This window comes from Aethina tumida, chromosome 2, assembly GCF_024364675.1.
Source record: "Aethina tumida isolate Nest 87 chromosome 2, icAetTumi1.1, whole genome shotgun sequence".
NCBI classification, from domain to species: domain Eukaryota; kingdom Metazoa; phylum Arthropoda; class Insecta; order Coleoptera; family Nitidulidae; genus Aethina; species Aethina tumida.
In genome coordinates, this window is record NC_065436.1 from 32767142 (window position 1) to 32773141 (window position 6000).

A 6000-nucleotide genomic window follows, 5' to 3' on the forward strand; every position below is an offset into this window, starting at 1 on the left:
AAACTCTTAAATAAAACGAATATATTTTTGATAATAAAACATACTTTCACGTTGGTGAATTACTTATTAATTTTATATAATATTACTAGAAAATATTTGAAAAATCAATTTTTGTATCAATACCACTACAAAATACACATAAACCTTATTCACTGATATTCTATTACATTATTTTATTTGTTATTATTTGTTATGGTACAAATTTCAAAGATAATTAATGAGATGAGGAAATATATCTCAATTAACTTACATTCAGTTGAAATACAATGAATATAATTTAGATAACAAAACATTTTCTCACTTTGGTGAACTAATGAATAATTGTATATTACTAGTAAATATTTCAGGAATGATTTTGAATATAAAAACCCTTGAAGAAAATAATGAATACAATTAAGTTGACAAAACATTATCTTGCTTTGGTGAACTACTGAATAATATTATAATATGTTACAGAAAATATTTCAGAATTTGTTTGCAATAATATTACTGTCAAATATAAAATAAATATTATATTCATACTCTGTTATGCTAATTTAATTGATAACATTTGATATGGTACAAATTTAAACTAACCAATTCAGTGTTTTAAGAGAAGATAAGGGAATCTGTCACAAATATTTTTAATTTAGCATGTTTCACAACCTTTAAAAAACAATGTAATTTAAATAATAAAAAATGATAACATTTTGGTGGATTACTGAATAATTTTATATCGTATTACAAGGAAATATATCAGAAGTATTTTTACAGAAAAGTAAACCAAGTATTACATTATTTTAATATTATTTTTATTATGGTACACATTTTTATTTTCAGTGAATCCCCATAAAAAATACATAAGGAAAACGGATATAGAAATGACCAACTGTGATACTGAAAGATAGTAAGTACCACATCCTTGCCAATTCATAATTAATACATAGATAATAAATACAAAACGCCATCATTTCCTGCAACAAGAGAGAAACACTCGTGACCAACGAATCAGTCATCCACAAAAGCCAAAACGAGATTTAAATATGCAAAATGCACATCATCATCGTAGCGCGACCTTTATCGCCGTCCAGCAAAATCGTCAACATGCGAAGGCGAACTTTACGCGATACGCCGGCAATCGCGAATAAATAAACAGGTAGTTTCATCGTCGCCTTGACGACCATAACCTCAATAGCGGCGATGTGTGTATGTGAGTGTGTGTACGTATCGAAAATCTGTTGCGTGCGGATAAAATCTCGGAGCGTGTAATTAAATTAATCGACTGTTGTTTTTTCTCCGCATCATTATGCGTCCAGGTTCCGCCTGGGCTGTCGTTTCGGCCGTTGTTGACGTACGCCACGACCAGATAAACGTTATCTTACCGTTTATTTTCCTCATGGCCTTCGTATCATAAATCGAGACGGGACACTGTCTAAACAAAACCACACACTTAAATCACTGCACCAAAATAATATGCACGCTTCAGCGCAAAACCGTTTTCGTGTAAACTCACTGATCACCTGACGGCATGATCCGTAGATCGCGTAACGGGGGTAGAGAGAAGAGCGCTACGTACACACGGCTAGATGCCAACGCGAATGTGCACAACGAATGTGTGCGGCCGGAATCGCGGACGGCGGACGGCGCGGTTGCGTGCGACGGGACGTGTCCCCCACCAGCTAGGCAGGGGCGGTCGGCGGCGCTCTTGCGGCATCGTCGCCGCGACGTCTGGAAAATCGAAAAATCGCACGCGTCTATTCGTCGGCAAATTTTGTTTTAAACTAAATATCCGTATTTTTCAGTTCGAGAAATGATTTTGTTTATTTATACAGTAGTGGCTATAATGATGTACCAGGGGTGGCCACGCTCCTTGATAGTCCGAACTATTTTACAAAATTTGAAATGTTTCGCGAGTCTCAATTAAATACGTATTTAAAAGGTATACAAAAAAGGTTTTAATACAATTTTTTTCAGAAGTTATATTTATTGAAAATATATAAATAAAAGTATAAAATACATTGAATATGTGTATTCAATTTAAATATTAAAAATTAAACACATTTATTTCACTGCTCTTAATAATTCTTTTTAAGAATGAAAATATATACTTATAAACAAAATGTAACGTTTTTTGTCTCAAAACCAAAGGTTTTCAGACATGAAAACAATAGCAAATTTTTCTGGATTAAGCACCCAATGAGGTGGGTATTTATCAAATGTCATAAAAAAATTATGCATATTTATAATTTTGTGGAAAAATTAATAATCATATTATTTTTATAATTTTATTTTTTTAATCAATTAATCAGTAGAATAAACTTTCTAAAATAGCAAAAATTTTCTTATTTTTCAAGAATATATTATACTAATAATACTCTTCAAGTTTTGGAATAGTATATGTACTAATACCTTAATTTTATTTTCTTCCATCAATCCACCATTGAAATTGTTATTTCTTTTTCGTAAGACCATGGTTTTCTTATATTTATTTATATTCAAGAGTATTGGTATAATATTATTTAGTATAAAAATCCTTTTAATTTTTTTTTCATAAAAAATTATGCATATTCATATTTTCTGGAAAAATTAAAAATCGGATTATTATTTTTCAATAATATTGGAATATAATACTAATAATATTATAAAAATTAGATTATACTTACAGTAGTACTCTTAAAATTCAAAGTTCGTGGTAGAATTAATGAATTGTGTAAGGAAATTACTCCAGAATAATTCAAAAAGATAATCACGAATTTACGAAAACGGTGTAATAAATACATTGAATTGGATGATGGATTGGTGGTACTTAATTCAGTAATGTTATTATAGTTTCTATAAAAAAATCGCTACTATGATTTCCTAAATATACCTTAATACCTTAAAAATTGACAAGTAGATTTGATCCATAAGTAGATATTTGATATATATGTATCAAATCGGCCACACTATACATAATATAGAATATAATATATTTTCCCACATAATTATGAATATGCATAATTTTTTTATGAAATTTGGCAAATACCCATTTCAGAGTAGAGTATATTTTCTATAAAAAAATTTCTAATATGATTTCTTCAATATACATACCTTACAAATTAGTCTGTAGGTTTTGGTTTTAATCCAAAACACGTGACAATTTGCCTATGAATACATATTATCATGTTTTATAATTAAATAAATTTTATTTATTTTTCAAAGAGTGCTTAATTAGTGTGGTTATATTTTCTACAAGCTGTTTATTACACTTCTATAACCAAAAAATTAATAATTATAAAAATTTCATGTAAAAATTATTGTGAAATAAATTTCTCGTGAAAGCAAAATTGGAAGAAATTTCGGTCCTCTCGAACAATTTAGTTTCGAAGAAAATTTCCCGTATGAGTAGCAAATACTAATGAGCCATACTCATCGAAATTTCTTGGGTGCATTAATTGCTACAATTAGGAGTGGTAGCCTTAAAGAAATATATACATACAGTATATATATATATATATATATATATATATATATATATATACATATATATAAATATAACGATGTTACGAAAAACATAAAAAAAACTACTACAATATTAAAAATTCATCAAAAACGTGAGAAATTACTAAAAACGTAAAGTGACCTAATTCCATCCGATCATTTTCCACACGAATAAAATCCGTACGATCATTTTCCATACGATGAAAATCCGTACGATCAAAATCCATATGATCATTTTCTATACAATCAAAATCCATATGATCATTTTTCATAGGATCAAATTCCATACGATCATTTTCCATACGATCAAAATCCATACTGATTAAATTACACAGTTTCACTATAATAACTATGGATTTTTATTTATTTTCTAATACTAATTTCCTGAAAAATCATTAAAAAAGTGAAAATAAATAGTTCTAATTCTTCCTGGATTCCCAAAAAATTACTAAAAACCTAAAAGACAATCATTTTATTAAAAGAACAATTCTTTTTAATTTAAATTAATTTTATGATTAACCAGCTGTACCAGCGTCTTCGTCAGGGATGCGTCCGACGTGACGGCCCAGTAGTGGCATGCGCGTCGTACTGGACAGTAATTGGACATTGCAACATTACTTTATTTTTCCAAAATAAGAATTTGTCTAAAATAAAAGTAGCCTAAGTTACTCCTTATTACATCAGCTACCTGCCCCTCAAACTCTGTCCAGCCATTTCAGAGATTAACCGGAACAGACAGACAGAGAGACAAAAATTGTGAAAAATGTTATTTTGGTGTATGTACCGTATTTATATTCATATGCATTTAGTAAAAAACGGTTATTTCAATATTAAAACAGATACTCCAATTTTATTTATATGTATAGATAAAATATTGCTAGGAAAAAAATTGTCAAAATGAAAAAAAATGTAAATTTTATGGAGGTGTTGTGCTTCCAAATGGGCCGTAGTTTATATAATATAGAATATAATTAATTTAATTAGATTTTTAGTTTTACACTACCCTAAATTAATATTAATTAATTAATATCATTAGTTTATAAATTTAAACTTTTGAAAAATAGAAATTTTCTCTTTCTTTCTTTAGGTGGGCTATAATTTAGATTTAGATAGTTTAAATTAAAAAAATAAATTTCAAAATAACCTAATAAACACTCCCGATTAAACACACCTCAAGTTGAGATAAATTTTTGCAAATGGCCATTAATATAATACAAATCAGTCAGAGGAAACATAAAATATCACACCTAACATTTACGTAGGACACGCGACAAAAAATCCATGCAAGTGGCGAAGGCTTCTAAATTTGTCAAAAATATTAACTAACCGACGACCAATCAGAAAACAGCACACTGTTGTCATTCCTAATAATTTACAAATCCACAGTCAACTATAAAAAATTGTGATTTCAAAACTGGCTAATGTATTCATATGAATTATCACTTATATTCAGAAAAGTGGATTAAAATTAAATTAATCCTTATTAGCGGTTTCAATAAAAAACAAATCTTTTTTTTATAAAATCCTGCCTTAGAGGAAAATTAAAATATCACTCGAGGGACACTAAAAACGGAGTAAAAGTAATAAACACCTTAGTACTGAATAAAATCCGCAATTACAAATTTATAGCTAACTGTAATAATGCGTGGTTACTATTTCAAATTATATTTCATTTATTACAATTAATGATGATTAAAATTTAGATGAGTGTTAGTGGTATAATTATCTGATTTAATAAATAATGTCACAAAAATGTCCCAAATCTGTATTTCAAAATTAAATTTAAATTTATAACCTGATTGATACCATACCTACAGTTTCTAACAATTTTAACAAAATCCTGCGACACGATCACTGAAATCAATCAAAGGAAGTATTAATACAAACCGCGACCCGATACATTCTAGATAAACAACACAAACATCAAAACCATGGAAATTCCCGAAAAATGAAGGAGAACCACAGACGCGTTATACTCTGAACAAAATACGCAATTCATAGCCAACTCAGACAAAATTATTAAATGCGCCACGCGTTGAAAAATGATGCACCGTTTACTTAGACTACCTTCTTCTTTCGTTCTTCACTAACTGTCATAAACATCTATTTTCTTTCTCTTTCGCTCAAGCAAGAACAAACGCAAAATTTAAATTTTGAATCAATAAAATCGACTAAAAAGATACACTTTAGGTTAAGTAATGAAATTGTTGTTAAAATCAACCAGTCTATTAACTACCAAGAGCTGTCATGAGTATATATACCAAAATTAAAAATGCATAATTATAAATATAAAAGACGTGAGACAAAAAGACTCTTTAATTTAAATCACTAATTCCAATTACAGTTTTGAAATATAGTAAATTAAATAAATTAAAAAATCATTGGTTTAAAAATTTGAAAAATAGAAATTTTCTTTTATTTTTAAGACGTGCCGTTATATATAATTTATGTTTAGATAATCGGTTTAAAATAAATAAAAACATTCTCCAAACTAACCTAATAAACAGTCTCAATAAAACATACCTTAATTTTTGTTACATT

At 28.4% G+C, this 6000-nt stretch overlaps 1 protein-coding gene across 1 annotated transcript in view; it reads right to left on the reverse strand.

The window, feature by feature from the left end:
* The window catches only part of LOC109603133 (caskin-2), a 198887-nt gene extending 192887 nt beyond the window's left edge, over positions 1-6000 (reverse strand). Inside the window, exon 1 of the mRNA XM_049963885.1 lies at positions 5983-6000. The gene's annotated coding sequence lies outside the window, so the exon portion shown is untranslated. The remainder of the gene's footprint in view (positions 1-5982) is intronic.